The 16,871-nt window shown below is 44.6% G+C and overlaps 1 protein-coding gene across 1 annotated transcript in view; it reads left to right on the forward strand.

The window, feature by feature from the left end:
- EIF6 (eukaryotic translation initiation factor 6) overlaps positions 1–16,871 on the forward strand; it is a gene marked incomplete in the record, with an annotated part of 690,546 nt that overhangs the window by 454,549 nt on the left and 219,126 nt on the right.

A 16,871-nucleotide genomic window follows, 5' to 3' on the forward strand; every position in this document is an offset into this window, starting at 1 on the left:
CAAAGAAATAATACAGCAGTTTTGAATTTTGAAAGATGATGCTCACAAAGGCCACACCCACGATAATTCTGCCTTTTACAAGTTTGAAAAGCAACTAAATTATCCTTGCACTGTCTTAAAAAAAAAAAAAAACTAAGTTGCATACTTACTTACAGTAAATTTTATATAGAGATGTAGTCCCCTGTCAAACAGTAAATTTTATAGAGAGATGTAGTCCCCTGTCAAACAGTAGAGAGTTTGTGTTGCATTTCTGTGACTTTCTTTATCCAGACACAATTAACACATTTATGATGAAAATAATTACTGTGTCCTTCAAGGCTGAGCGGGTTACCACATGAGAATATTTCAAAATGTCAGGTGTAAACTGCAAAAGAAGTAACAATGACCTTTCATTAGTATTCAAAAAACATGCATGCTAATTGGATAGTCCAACCAGTATTCCTGTTGTAAATCAAGCATATACCAATACAAAAAAGTCAGGACATTGAAGTACTCTTGAGCAGCCAGACTTTTCCATTGGCATATGCTACAGAAGACAGAGCAAAACATAAGAAAAATCCGGTACATTCTACAAAACTGAAGAAATAGAAATGTACCTTATTTTCCTTTTATTTCTGCACTGTACCTCCTAAATTCTTGGCAAAATGTCGTAGCTCTGAACTGTCTGGATTTTTGCAGAATGTCAAGATTTTTGCCTCATAATTTTGGTCTTTTCCTCATAAAAAATATATTTTTCTGGCAAGCCACTGGGGATTGATGCTAGTAAGTAATGATAGACATTTAAGGTGTAAGCTTCATATTCTTCAGAAAATGCACACTAGCACAAAACTCCGAGCAACTTTATAAGTTTATAAGAGCAATAAAATATGTCCCTAGCTTTGGACCTTTATGTTGTGCTTTATCCGTGTTTCTTGTATTAAGACCAGCAAGAAAAAAAATAGCAACTGAGATTCTCTTTTCTCCGTTGCTTCTGTTGGACAGCAGTGATGTACAGCGCAAGCATGGGAACGAAAGTCCTATATGCCTTTGCACTATATCAGCATCAGAATGAGGAGCAATGCAGAGGAATCCTACAGCACAGTTAAACAAAGACATTATTTAAGAAAGGTAAAGTAATTTCTTTCTGAAAATGTCATTGTATAATAGTAATAACTCATTCCTGAGTGCGAGTAATGCTGGATTTACCCATGGTTGGCTTCGCCGTCATGATCAAACTCCACCAACCATGGATAAATCCAGCATTATCCACACCTAGTTTTAGGTTATTGCTTAATTATTGGACCTAAATAACTGGAAAGGCCGTAGAAATACCCCACAAAGAGGATTACCGGCCTCAAACAGATGCCCTACGCAGACAGTCTCAAAAAACTCTAGCTTTACTCTGTTGCATATCTCCTACTCAGAGGTGATCTCCTACTCAAGAGGTGATCTCTGCCTAACATACAAAGCTATGTCAAACCCAGAGCTGTTGGACATGCTCCACTTAAAGAAATCCCAATCCCTCTGAGCTACACGCTCTAAGGACCTAAACCTTGTCACCACAATAAACAGAACATGCCGGAGGGATAGATTCCTGTCCCAGAGACTTCCCATACTCTGGAATAAACTACCTATCTATTATCAAACAAAGCTCCTCATTAGCACTCTTCAAGAAAAATCTTGATGATTGGATGGGAAATAGGAGATTCACCCCGGGGATCACCTCTGTGGCTGTGCTCGACAGTGGTACAGGAAAATAATTTTCTTGGGTGGCAAAAGCCAGGATACCTTTTTGGCTGGGCTTGTATAGGCCCCATGGCCGATAGCCTAGTACCTACCTGTGAACCTACGAAATTCAAGACATAAACTGTAGAGTATCATTTATAGACAGCATGTTGCAAAATGCAGGGAAAAACAAAGTGATTTCTGTGTAGTATTAAAAAGCTGGGAGATAAAATTGAGAACTTAGAAGTACTGTCAAGATGAAATAATGTTGTAGTATTTGGCCCACATACAGGTGAGTGGTGACATTCCTTTGCAACACTTGAGAAATTCTGTAATGAAGTAGTTGGTCCCGTGCCCCGGTCCACCTGCTCTACCCCTGTACTTCATACTGAAATTTCACTGTCTGGTAGCAGCCATTTGCCAGTCACAGTCTAAAAGAAAAAGAACAGAGTCAAACTTGTCTAGTACACTTGCTAGCATCCTTTGCAAGTGTGTCATAGAAAAAGAACAGGGTCAAAACTTTTGTAGTACATTTGTATTTCAAAATCTAAATAATGCTAACATAATCTTAAGTTACTTGGCCTTAACCTGTCCAACATGCAGCATATTTATTTAGTTGCTGTCTTGGTCTAATACATATTTAGGTTTTGTTAATGCAGGTTTTATTAGCAGACCGGAGTTCCGCTGTGGCGACCCCTAACCAGGAAAAGCCGAAAGACAGCAACACATTTGCCAATTGGCAAATTATACTATATTAGCAGAAGTGTATTTGTTGAAAGTACATACTAACACTTCCTCTTTTAAATCATTGTTTTTCTTCCCTTTGTATAAGGCTTCATTCTTTAGGTGAATTTCTTAGCATCCTTGTCTCGAACGCATAGATTGGCAACCCAATTATAATCCTGTGTTATGTATGGACCTTCCTAGTCATAGAAAGTCATCCACATTTGTTTCATAGTGAGAGTTTGCATTTGTAGCACTACCTTCCATCTGCATGATTTTCCTATGCATATACATTTTCATGCAGGTCTTCCTTTACATTTGGAAGTTTTGTTAGTAAGTTTTGAAGAGGTGGATACCTGTTTAGGGAGTAGAATCCTGCTTCATTTTTTGAATTTGCATGGGATTTTAAGCCAGTACACTACCTACTCTTAACCTTCTAAATGTCCCATATCCCCAAACATGCTGAAGTGTTGCATTCACCTTATGTTTTTGTGGCTCACTGACCAAATAGTTATCAAAAGCTCAGTTTCCATTTAAACTGTACTTTGCTAAACTTCTTTTAGCTTGTATGCTTATAAATGTTTGCTTCTTAATGCTTAGCTGTAGTACCCCTATTTTTGATACGACTGCTTAAGAAAACTTGATTGCCTTCTGTTATGTTGATTTGGACAGTTTATATGTATTTGTGCCTAAGCTAGCCTAGGTTTATTCAGTTTACTGCACCAGCAGTTGCTGCATGAAGTTGTAGTTTTAGCCTGAGTGCAAATTCACACCCTTAATGAAAGGATGACTGCCATAACACTTGTCCTTTCTGTTTTTACTGTTACCTACTATTTGGCAAATACTGTGTTTCTGTTGTGTAGAATAATCATTGTTGTACTTCCTTTCATTCCTGTTTATCTCAACTTTAATGCCCTTGTAAATTCTTCAGATTCCCACAGAATGTTCTATGTTGTCTACATCTGTTGCAGCCCTAGATCTTGCTAAAGTTGACTCCTGCTGTCCTTCAGAAGAGATGTTAAACCGAGGTTCCATCTACCTGTGTTGGTGGTAGGCTCAGGTCGATGTAAAAGATCCTACTGCCCTTATCAAAAAAGAGGAGGTTCCTTGGTGTCCTTGCCAAATTTTCCATAGTCAGTATAATTACCTCCTCCGTTCTCCTGTGAAAAGAGGATATTGGCCTAGTGGGGATAACCTCATCAGCAAAAAGTAAAATGATTTACACCTCCCCTTAATAAATTCATAGGTAGATGTTCATCATATTGATCACTGTTGCAGTTGTCTTAGCTATATGGGGTTATATCCTGCCAAGGATATAACAGCTGGCCACCTGCCAAAGCTTCAGAGCACCTTCCTTGTGCCCAAACTGTCATGCAGCTCAAGCTGAGCTGACTAAAAGACAAACTTGGGCACGAAGCCCTTTGGAGCTTTACTGACGCTGAAGGGTGTGCTCCTCCTGAGGCTTTCAAGGATAGACTGTCAGCTTGTGCTTTCATTTGCTGTGCAGATAAGTCACCTTGGGGGGGGGGAGGCAGTTCTTAATTGTATTGTATTGATGCTTTATTGTTTCCTCTTCAGGAAAATTATTTTAAAGCTAGGAGTGTTGTATTTTAAAGTACTGTCTTGAGACTGTAATGTACTTTTAAAAAGGGCACTCATTTTTCTGTTAGTTTAAAAGTAGTGTAAATGAACCGAAAACTTAGTTTCTGTGTAGAAATTGTGTTTACAACACCATCAGCCCTGCAAAGGAGAAATGAAGTGCTTTTTAGTGTGTGTGTTTTCTGTTTAAAAAGTAACTTTTATAGACTTGTAGTTTTACTGGCATTTGCTGCTTATGTTCTGTACTGGTCCCATGTTCGGTCCTTCTTCCAGCAACAAAAAGAAAAAGTTAAGCAAACAGCCTTTGGCAACACAGGAGGCTAGCAATTTGCCTCAGCCACAGGTAAGTGACTCTGCTGTGGTCATTTGTTGTACCCAGGATCACTCATCTTTTACCCCAGATCCCTTTGGTGTAGTCTCTACAGCCATTGTAGACCTGAGGTTAGCCATGTCATCAGCAGCTATTAGAATACCTTCAGTGGGCATGGGAATAGGGGAGCTTTCCCTCTTGTCAGAATGGTGTGTCCATCCCTGGGGAAGTAGCTGCTACCATTAGTAAGTGTCCCCAGTTTTCCTGTCAAAAAGAAACAAAGCCATGTATGTATCCTCTACTCCCCCAAATTCCTTTGGATAAGAGTAGTCTTCTGGGTCTGGCTCAGGGTTTAATTCAGGCATTTGCTCCTCCTTATAAAGTAGTTTCAGGTAAAAGAGGGAGAGATTCTCATTTTCCTGAAGAGATTCAAGATTTTGAATCTTAACAGGTAGATGCAGGAACAGATGCATGTTTTTTGCCCTTCAGATTTCTGATTCAGATTCAAAGGAGAGTCCAGTGTGTGCTATGTACTGGGAGGGTGGTATCTTTCTCTGACATTATTGCTAAAATGTGACTGTTTTCAGTGGCAGAACACGGAGTTTTCTCAGGCCCTCAGATAATACCATGAGTTGTTACAAAAGGATTTTCCAGAACCATTCCTCCTGCTTTGTCTGATTTAGAGGATGTGTGCGTTACTGCCTGCACTTTTCCTGATAGTCAGCCAGCTATCCATAGAAAAGCAGATATGAGGTATAAAGTTCATAGGATCATAGAAGATTAGTAGGCTAATTGGCCCGAGGCCCTTATAAGCCTAGGCATTTTTCCCCGTCTTTTAATTATGCTATCAGTAGACCTGATTCAGCACCTGCTGCCCCTATCCAGAAGGGGATGCAGGTGAAACCTCAGGGGTGAATTTGCAATTTCCCATCCAGTTGTCCATATTATGCTTGCAAAGGGTCAGTGAAGGGCTCTATTTTTACTGGGATTGGAAGCTTATTCCAGAGTAGAGGGGAGCCTCTGGGAGAAGAACCTGTCTGTTAAGCAGGTCCTGTTAATGTTGCTTTTCATATTGAGGTCGCTAGAGTGGGTAAAGCCAAGTACCATTTGTCTTGCTAATGTGTAGCATTCACATTTGTCCTATAGGCTAGGCAGAGATGATCCCTGAGCAGTCTGTACGATACAGACTGTAGTGACACGATTTTAGTCTGAGTAGGACAGGTGTTGGGCACCTTGAACTTTCTTTAAGGTACCTCTGAGGTATCTCCAGTTGTTGAAGGTGTCTGGCGAGGTACATACCAAAAGGCGCATTGTACTCTATAATTGGTCTAATAAGGGAGGAGTATAGGGGGAGTTGAGCTTTTTTTTTTTTTTTTTCTGGATGCAGTGCCTTTATTGATGCGATGAGCAACATAGAAGGCTTTCCTTACCCCTGTGGAAACGTGATGGTCAAAGGAGAGGTTACTGTCAACCTGTGTGCCCAGATCTCTTACTATGGATTGGATGCTTAAGGTGTTGTTAATGTGGTACTTTGCAGGGACATCTCCCTTATCAAAGGGATTGATGATGCACTTTTTAGCATTTAATTTGAGCCCATGACTTTGGCATCAGTCATTGGTTTTGAGTAAGATCTTCCGTGAGGGTGTCTTTGTCACTAGTGGATTCAGTGATTGCGCCCAGTTTGCAGGCATCTGCAAATTTTGTTAGCCACATACCCTTTGTTTTGGCCTGTATTTCTGAAGAGTAAATACCAAACAATAGGAGCCCCAGCACCAAGCCCTATGGTACTCCACTGGTTGCTGCTCTGAAGGTGAGTGAAGAGTCCCCTATTTTTACTGTGTGTGCTCTATTGGTGAGCCAGTTCGCAACCCATCTGACTATGTACTGGTTTAGGTTCAGTTGGGTAAGTTTATAAATGATACCTGAGTGGGGAAGGCCTTCATTAGGTCTAAATAGGTAGTATGTACAGTTTTTCCTTCATCCATGGGTTTGGTGACTATCTTGAAGTTTACCAAGTTTAGTAGGCACAATTTCCCTTTGACGAAACCAAACGGGTCTAGTGTTTGGAGGTCTCCTGTATCCTTGTTAATAAGGTCCATGATGATTCTCTCCATGGCTTTGCATATGCGGCTGGCCAGACTTATTGGGTCTACAATTTCCAGGGTCAGCAGAGGAAACCCCCTTTGTAGAGTGGGGATGACGGTGCCAGTTTTCCAGTCTGCAGGAATATACACAGTGCTTGGAAATACAGCTGACTTTTGCTTTAAGCAATATAGGATGCAGCCAGGAATGTTAGGTCCCACAGAGGCCATGTTCTTAGCCTTGGAAAGGGCTGTAAGGACCTTTTCCTTAGAGATTTCTTGGGGAGGATGTATAGGAGGGATGTCTTGTGGCATATAGGGTGGACACGGGGAGAAGTTCTCACTGAACCTGTCCTCCAGCTCTGCCTTTTAAATTTTATACACTATTCCCTAACCTGACAGGCAGCTGTAGCCTTTTCTATTCCTACTGTTTTCTGGTGTGGATGGAAAGGCTGATAGCTGGGAAAAGTGTGTACTTCTGCAAGCAACTTTGATTTTTCAAAATTTTGAATGGTCAGACTCCTGTATTACAATTTACTCTGGCAAACTGTGAAAGCATGATGAATGTTTTATCTGCAGATTATTTCTTGTGAGGAAAAATAAGTTTTAAATACATTTCTTGTATTGGATAAATCACTATTCATTGTTTTCATTGTGTGTATTTGCCTGTTGATTCTTCTTCTAGTGCTCTAGCCACTATTACTGTTGTAAGGAGATCTGCATGTCTGTGTTCCCAGAACCTGCCAGTTAATGATAAAAATTAGATTTTTAAATTCTTGCTTGTTTAGAGATTGTGTTTGGGCCTTCTGCCACAGAGGTGATCAAAAGTGCAATGAAAGGGGCAAGTTGTTCCAAGGAGAGACTAAGATTTTTCAGCACTCCTTTTCCATAATGTCCAAGGGATTTTCTATCTCCTCATTTAATTTTGCCAAAAACAGATTAAATGGTCTCGACAATTTCAGGTAAATAGATGTTTAAGGAGAAATGGCAAGTGGGTTCCAAAGAAAAGTCAGTGGTGCAGCAGTAGTGTTGTCACTTCACAGCAAGAGGTTCTCCAGTTTGATTCTCGGGTGGGGTGCCTTCTGTGCAGAGTCTGCATGTCCTCCCTGCGTTTGTGTAGGTTTCTTCCGTGTGTTCCAGTTTCCTCCCACGTTACAAAGACATGCGTCTGGAGTGTTTCTCCCCGGGCCTCCGCTGAAAATTGGCTTTGTTCCAAGTTGGACTTTCCCGGTTAACAAATGTTAAATAAATAAATATAATAAAGTTGCGAACCTCCTGAAAATCAAGGACAGTCTGGCATGTCTGAATGACTGCTCAAGAGACCTTGTGACACCTTCTCATCCTAGCCCCCTTTTTTCCTTCCAGGAAGCCCGAATCTCCATTTTTCTGTGTGGCAACAGATTGTGTCAGGCAGATGGTTTCTGCAAATCATCAGTGTTACAGATGAGTGACTGAAAATTCCTCCTGTCCAGGGGATCATTCTTTTTTCCCCAGATCAGACTCTTTTGTTTCCACCTTTCTTCACATCCCTGTTCATCCAGACTTCAGACATTTCTTAGTTTTATGTGTCTGGATCATATTATCAGTTCTCTGCTTTACCCTTTGTACTATCCACTGCACCAAGAGTGTTCACAAAAGTGGTAAGCTGCACTTTTCCATATTTAGACAACTTGCTTATCTTTGCAGACTCTTCTAAAGTGTCAGGAATCTGTCTTGGATGAGAGATGTCTCAACACATGTTGGGGTTCCAAGAGAACATCCAAAAGTCTTTCTCGATTTCTTCATACAGGATTGTGTTCCTGGGATGTCAACTAGACACCTCACTTTAAAGAGCTTTTATTCCACCGGAAAAATATATTTTTATTTAGATATATTTCTAAGGTTTTACACTCAGACTTTAGTAACTGCAAGAGAATACCTCAGGATTTGGGTCTCATGGCATCTGTGATTCTTATGATACCCCTGGCAAGACTCCACATGAAAGATACATTGGTATATGAAATCACTTTTGCCCTAGCATCAAAATCCTTTATCTTTTCAAATCCCAGTGCTGGGATTTGTCAGAAGAGAGAGATGTTTTGGTGAAGACAACAGATACATTTGAATCCAGGTCTCCCCTCCTCCTTCCCTGGTGCAAGGCATTGTGCTTCAAACTTTGCTTGGGGAGCAATTTCAGGAGGCATAAAAGTGCAAGGGGTGTGGAGCGCTAAGGACAGATACAAGCACATAAGTATTTAGGGGTGGCTTGCTGTGATCAAGGCACTCAACTGAATGAACCATTTTTGGTCCCTGGGACATCTTCAAGTGGTTTCAGACAGTACCACAGTCTTGAGGTACATCAACAAGCAAGGGGGGCCCTGGTCATATACCCCCTTTTGTAGACTAGCCATGTTAGTGTGGGATATAGCTTCACAGTACAGTCTCACTCTACAGGCATCCTACATTCCATCAGAGCAAAACTGTGGCAGACAAGCTAAGCAGAACCAGGGCAGACCCTCATGATTGTCAGATCAGCAGGTCTTCTAAGGTTTGATCCATTTGTCAGGAGTTTCTTAAGCAGACCTTTTTACCTCCATTTTGAACGAACAGCTGGCAAGTTTGTGTGCCAGAACTCTGTTCAGAGAAGCCTGGAAGACCGATATCTTTTTTTCCCCTTTGGACAGGAATGTTCCTGTAAGGTAAGCTTTTCAGCCCTTTCCACTAATATTTAGGATTCTTATGAAGATTCCATATGAATTCCCCAAAAATATTGTGGTGACTCCCTTTTGGTCTAGGCAACCGTGATACTCCCTTCTTTTGGAAATGGGCAGGGGCAATTACCACAAGCTTCCTCACAGACTAGATCTACTCGCACAAGAACAGAGGGCTTGATGGCCTCAGACATCAGTCATCCTCATTTGATTACCTGAATGATAAAATCTTAATTCCTTTTAGGCAACTGTGTCAAAACAGACAGTTTCCAAATTGGCGTCTAAGGCTATTTATTACCTTCTATTATACTTACTGTAGCAAATCGATTCCAGGCAGAGTCAAGGCCTACTCTACCAAGGCCTTGGCTTCATATGTGGCTTTTTGGAAAGGGTTGGATTCTAGAAATATTCTAGAAGCTGCTACTTGGTACTCTGTACATACTTTTATAAAGTACTGTAAGCTAGATTTTTTTCTGTAGGACCATTCTCAAGGGGCTCCTGGACTATTCTCCTTCCACCCAGTAAATGTAGTTAGTTGGCTGTGGTAATCCACCCTTATCTAAGACCTCTGCAGCAGTGATCATTATGATGAGCATAGTACAGTTGTGTGAGTTGAATTTACCATAACTGTAGATGTTTGAATGATCCTTGCTGCAGTAGCCACTCCCTCCCTCCCTTCATCCCCCTTGTTTATAGTGCGTGTTTTATGCCAAGGTGTGGACTTTTTGTTCCTAGCGTAGTCCTTTCAGGGCTCTGCCTCCATTTCTCTGTTGGCAGGAAAGCTTTGAAGGGCTTCACTCCCAAACTCATTTTTAGTCTTCTCAGCTCAAGCTGCTTGACAGTTTGTGTGCAGAAGGTGCCCTGAAGCTTTGGAAGCTGGTTGAATGTTGTATCCTTGGCAGGATATAAACCCATATAGCTAAGGCTATTGTAGCAGTGATTATTCAGACATCTGCTGTTCAGCTTACAAAACTGTACTTTACTAGGCATGCAGTTCAGGAGACGGTTGAGGAGACTAGCCTAATCTTAGTTGCTGCTCAACACTGTCTAGTTAAGTGACTTGCTCAGAGTCGCACAGGAGGCAGATGGTGGTTGAGGGGATCAAATTTGGAGTACAGAAAACTGTTTGACAGCAGTTATCAGTCTTAATCCTCTGAGCTAACTGCTAGTTTGTCCTCACAGGGCTCAACATCCTCTTGCATTTTTGTTGGTAGCCCAGTGGGCAGTCACTTCACCTGCAGGGCTAAAAAACCTATTACCCTTCATGTTGGCAGCCCAGTGCACAGCCACTTGCACATTGGCTGCGCTGAAAGGAACTCGCCTACTCTAAGAACTGAGCACACTATCCAAAGACCTAATCTTCTTTTCTGCTGATTAAGCTAGACTGGTTGCAAAAATAAGATGTAATGTGGTCCTATCTCGCCTACATTCATTACTGACGGGCTCTGAGCTGAGAATCGGCTCCGACTCGGCCGCTATAACAAGCACAAAGTCTCTAATTGGCTGAGCTAAGCCTATATCCCAGGATACACCACTCCCAAACCCCCAGATCTCGTTTGCCACTCGAGTGAAGATGTGGTCTCGAGCTTGGCTGTGGCTAAGTATCTTATTTAAACTATTTACTTAGTTTTCGGAAAAGTCTTTCGAACCAAAAGCTATTTTAATAGCTACGTTCTCTATAGTTGGTGGTTTTTTTTGTGATCTCTGTCATTGTTTAAGTTATAGTTGGCATACTTGTGTTGGCGGGCTAGGCCCGTTTAAGTTAGAGGGCCTTAGCCCTGTTCGGTGTGTTTTCTTGTTGTTCGGGGGCATTTAAGTTAGAGTCCCTTCTCTTCCTTGTCGTGTCTCTTTCCTGTGGTGTCATTTTGTGTGAAGATTTAAAATATCATGCAAAGATCAGAAGGAGCATAGGCCTTCTGGCTTTAAAAAGTGCGCCAAATGTTCCTATAAGATGTCTTTGACTGATGGCCACACCATCTGTGTGTACTGTTTGGGCGCTATACACGTGCAAGAGTCTCCGGCTCCGTCCAGTTCGTCAGAGCCATCGGAGAAAAGATCAAAGACTGTTTCACCTTCCTTTGCTCCATTGGTCTCAGAGCCGCAGGAGATGTTGTCGGTACCGGAGACTGCTTCCTCTGTTCCATTGCCTTCAGAGCCGAAGGAGGTTTCTGTTGTGTTGGAGCCGACTTCGGCTCCAATTGTCTTGGAATGGATTTGGAGCCATTCTCCTAGCTTTGCATTGAATCCACTAGAGAAGACTTCTTGACCCCCTTCTGTGTCCTGCAAGTCCTCCAGGTTGTCGGATTTGGATATGGTGGTGCAGAGGCTCCTACAGTCACCAGTGTTAACGAAATTATTCTCTGCTCCAGCCGAGTCAGCTCCGGAGCCTGTCCTTGTGTCTGTTCCGATTATTCCTCCTCCGACCACCACTGTGTCGTCAGAGCCGGAGTGTTCTGAGTCGACTGAGGTCCTTGGGTCGGCTCTGAAATCCCCTTTGAGTTTTTCGGCTCCAGCCCTTTCAGTTCCATCTGATGGTTTCGGCACTCTGGTTTCGTCGGGCAGACTCGAGGGGGATACATTAGGGCTCCAGACTTCGACTCCGAGTCTCCCTCTCGGTGCTTCGGCCGGGGGAACTCCTGTTCCGATTGTGGTCTCGGAGACTGGTCACTTCTCAGATTCAGGTGGACCCGCCTTCGAGGCCATGAGGAGTGCACTGGCCAGGTCTTCGGTGACATCACTCGAGTCAACCACTCCTTTCCCGGACACTGCGACTAGAGCCTCTGTGGCCCCCCCTATCAGCAGGCAGCCGGGCTCGAAGGCCTGAGGATACCCCCATGCGTGGTCCCCTGCTTTCTGAGGGCCCTTCAGAGTCCTTGCCTGAAGAGCCTCCCAGAAAGAAGCTGTGTAAGAGGAAGCACATAGACTCCCCAGATGAGTCTGTCACCTCAGACAACTGACCTCGATGATGCAGAGGGGTCCCCAAAGTCGTCCTCCGATGTCTCATTCTCCGACATCCTGGAGATTTTGAGACAGAGGCGACTGGCCCTCCAAAACCCCCTCTGAGGAGGAGTCGGTCTTCCTCAAGGCCTTCGGAGCCCGACCTTCTGCCTTCTGGGTGTCCCTCCTTCGATGAATTGTTGGACCTTATTTGTCGAAGGGTGTGGGAACACCCTGACTCCGTGGAACCAGTTCCCAGCCGCCTCAAGTTTTTGTCTGCATCTCCTGGGAAAGAATTCTTGACGAAAGGAGTTCCTGTAGATGCCATGGTGGTGGCGTCTGCCACTCAGCAAGAAGTTGCAGAGGCTTCTGCTTCCGTTCATCCTCCGAACAAGAAGTCTAGGAGTATGGATAGGTATGGAAAGCGTACCCTGTCCTCAGCGACCTTTACTTTGCGGTCGCTGAATTATTTGTCATTTTACGAGGCTCCAAAGAGATGATCTCAAGGAGTTGGGAGATGCTCTGTCGGGTAACTTGCCTGAGGTGGTGAATCAAACTGTCAACGCCCAGCTGTCTACCCTGTCTTCTGTTGTTAACTCGTCCATGAGGCTCATATCCTATGCAGCCGAGGGGGCGGGTAGGGCGGCTAGCACAGGCGTAGCCCGTAGGAGGCAAGCCTGGATGAACCTGTGTCACTTTGCAGAGGCCTTCAAGTCTTCCTTCACGGATGCTCCCTTTGATGGGTCCTCCCTTTTTGGACCCAAATTGAAAGACACTCTCACCAGATGTGAGCAGGAGGGTAAGACTTTGTCGGCTGTTGGGGCCCATTTTTCACTTCCCTCTAGACCTTATCCCAAGACGTAGAGGGGAGGAAAGATGTGGTTCAGGAAGTCTCAGAAGTATTATCCCTGACCATCATGGTGACTCCCCCCTCCAGAGGCAGAGGAGGGGGGAATTACTCTGGAAGAAGTCATCCTAGGAGCGGGGGAGGCCCCTGCAACTCAGGAGACCGCGAGTCATTTCGTGGTTCCTCCTACCAACGTCCCTGAGGGACTGCCTGACTGTGCCTATCCGGAGCCAGTCGGGGGTCGTTTCTCGAAGCATCTTCAAGTCTGGGAAAACATCACTCAGGATCATTGGGTGCTTCTAATTATTGCCGGAGGTTACACCATTCCCTTTATCTCACCCCCTCCACCACCCAAGAGAGTCCTAGATGTTCCACCCAGTCAAAGGGACCAAGCAGCATTAGAAGTCTCAAAGCTGCTGGAAAAAGGAGTCATCCAACCAGTCCCCTCAGACCAAATCAGATCAGGAACTTACTCAAGGTTATTTTTGGTGCCCAAAAGAACAGGGGACTTGAGACCCATCCTGGATCTCAGCCGTTTAAGCCGCTTCATCAGGAAGTCCAAGTTCCGAATGGTCACTCTTCAAACCATTTTCCCATTGTTGGGAAAAGGAGTGTGGATGTGCTCCATCGATCTCAAGGACGCCTATTATCACATCAAGATAAACAAGGCCTCCAGGAATCACTTACGCTTCCGGCTGGGAGCCAGTCATTTCCAATTCCGAGCCCTGCCCTTGGTCTCACCACAGCCCCCAGGGTGTTTACCAAATGTCTGGCAGTGGTGACTGCTCACCTGAGACGTCTAGGATTCCAGGTGTTTCCTTACCTAGACGACTGGCTTCTCACCTCCCCCACCCAGGCATCTACTTATTTGAGCCACGGAGGCCACCATCAACTTGGGTCAACTCCTAGGGATAACTTTCAACTGGCAAAAATCTGTCTTGCTGCCATCACAACGTGTTGCATTTATTGGCACAGAGCTAGATTCCGTAGAAATGAGGGCTTTCCTTCCTACAGAAAGAATAAAAGTGCTGCAGGCTCAAGTTTTGGCCTTATTACCTCTGAAAAAGGTACAAGCCAGACTTGTTCTTCAGTTACTAGGTTCCATGGCGGCCACCATCCTACTAGTACCCCTGGCCAGGCTACATATGCAGACACTCCAGTGGCTTCTTTCGGTCCAGTGGTCCTTTCAAGGGCTCCCTCTATTTCACCCGATTCTTATAACGGAGCGATGCCGACGGGACCTGCGTTGGTGGCTTCATTCACCCAATCTGAACAAAGGGAGATCCCTGAACCCCCCTTGCCCCCTACTGCCACAGTGACCACGGATGCCTCCCAGACAGGGTGGGGGGGGGCATTATCTGGACAGAACGGTCCAAGGCACGTGGCAGGAACACGAGGTACACTTGCATATAAATGTTCTGGAGATGAGAGTGGTGCTACTAGCGTTGCAGGCATTTCACAGCTCTCTTCCCAAGGGGACTATCTCAATTCTTTCCGACAACATGTCAGTCGTGTGGTACCTGAACAAATAGGGGGGAACCAAGTCCTATCCCCTTTGCAGAGGCCATGAGAGTGTGGAATTGTGCGGTGTCTTCCCAACGTTTTCTAGTGACAACGCACATTCCGGGGAAGTCCAATGTGATAGCAGACAGGCTAAGCAGAGCTATTCTGATGCCTCACGAGTGGTCCCTGAACGATAGAGTTGCTGCTCAGATCTTCTCCAGGTGGGGTCTACCTTGCTGCGATCTATTTGCCAGTCCCCTCAATGCCAAGTCCAGCAATTACTTCACTCTGATCCCCCCCTCAGGGGGAGTCACCCAGGGACGCTCTAGTCCACGATTGGCCCCCCGGTCTGCTCTACGCCTTCCCTCAGTTTCCTCTGCTGCCAAGAGTGATTCAGAAGGCAACTTCCTTGGGAAGCAAAATGATCTTGATCGCACCACACTGGCCCCGTCAAGTTTGGTTCCCCTTTCTCCGGAGATATACTATGGACGGTCCTTGGATTCTGGACCCAGTTCCAGACCTATTCACTCATCTGTCAGGGCAGTTACACCCATCCCTGAGAACCCTCAAGCTCACTGCCTGGCTTCTCCACTTCTGTCCTTAGTCAGACAGCTTTCCTTGACACCGGAAGTGGTACATGTCCTATCTTCTTCCCACAAGCCATCCACTAAGAAGATATATTCCAGTAAATGAAAAAGATTTGCTATCTGGGCCCAGTCGCATAACCTAGATCCCTTCACAGCCCCTGTGACAGCAGTTTTGGATTTTTTAGCTACTCTCTTCAGACAAGGTTCCGCTGCCTCCACTATTAAGGTTCAGCTGGTGGCTATTTCTAATTTTCACGTTTCATGTGAGCCTTCCCTCATGGCCCATAATCTGTGTAAAGCCTTCCTAAAAGGTGCCTGGTTACTTCGTCCCCGTTTCTCAGCCAGTCTTGCCATGGGATTTAAACTTGGTGCTTAGAGCCATAACTTCTCCCTTTGAGCCTGCAGCCACTTGTGAATTAAAATATTTGTCTTGGAAGACAGCCTTTCTGGTGGCCATTACTTCAGCCAGAAGGGTATCAGAGCTTCAAGCCTTTTCTGTCAAACCTCCTTATTTGGTTTTTCATAAGGATAGAGTATCCTTGAGACTCAACCCTTCCTTTCTTCCTAAGGTTTCTTCTACCTTCTGTCTTCACCAATCCATTGAGTTACCGGTGTTTTTCCCAAGCTTTTCAAACAGGGCAGAATTCAAATTTCACCAGTTGGATGTACATAGACAACTGAGGTTTTACTTGCACAGGACAAAACAAGAGAGGACATCACATCAGTTGTTTGTGTCCTTTTCAGACAATAAGAATGGTAGCCCTGTGACCAAAGGCACTATTGCAAGGTGGATTAAGGACTGTATCTCATTTATTTACACATCGGCAGGTAAAGATCTACCTTTCCCAGTTAAGGGGCATTCTACCAGGGCTATGGCTACCTCGGTGGCTTTTCATGCTAGGCTCTCTTTGGATGAAATCTGTGCGGCAGCCACCTGGACTTCGCCGCATACCTTTATTTCTCATTATAAGTTGGACGTGGCTTCTAGAGGCCGGGCTTCCTTTGGTTCCATGGTGCTCAGGAGTGTTTTCTCATGAGCCTCCCAGGATTTAGGTGCTAGGGACGCTGTCCCATCAGTAATGAATGTAGGCGAGATAGGACCACATTACATCATTTAGTTATGTACTCACCATAACGATAGATGTATGTGGTCCATCTCGCCTACATTCTTACGTACCCACCCACCTTCCACCTTCCCCCTTCCTGGTGGACTTGGAGGAAATTATATTCTTAGACCCTTCTGAGGATATTATTTTTTCTCTCTTCTTGCCGTGTTGTTCGATGGGGTTATGCATGTGTAATGATGTTTTTTGTGGCAAGCAAGATCTGGGGGTTTGGGAGTGGTGCATCCTGGGATATAGGCTTAACCCAGCCAATTAGAGACTTTGTGCTAGTTATAGCGGCAGAGTTGGAGCCGATTCTCGGCTCCGAGCCCGTCAGTAATTAATGTAGGTGAGATGGACCACATACATCTATCGTTATGGTGAGTACATAACTAAATGTTTCTCCCTTCCAAAGCCAGGCCCTTCGACCCCATCCCCCAGTCTGGAATCATAGATAACGTACTAAACTGGCCATTAATCCCTACTTCACTGGATGGGTTGCCAACTGCCGTACTGACAGAACCCACACTGAAAGTACAGGCCAACACTAAGGGACTGTGGTTAACAAATGTCACAGATGACTGCAAACTGGGAGCCAATATTGAATCCCCCAAATGATGTGGGTATTCTACAAAAGAGCCTTGCAGAAACAGATGCTTGGTGCCCGAGCCAGTGCCAAGAAATGTATAGTTATCCCCTTTGGGAAAGGGACATGAACTCGTGAAGTACCACATAGGTGGCAGTACACTAAACACCAAAAAACCTAGGGACACAGGTAGACAGTGGT

This window comes from Protopterus annectens, chromosome 12.part0 (assembly GCF_019279795.1).
Source record: "Protopterus annectens isolate FY-2018-M chromosome 12.part0, PAN1.0, whole genome shotgun sequence".
NCBI classification, from domain to species: Eukaryota; Metazoa; Chordata; order Ceratodontiformes; family Protopteridae; genus Protopterus; species Protopterus annectens.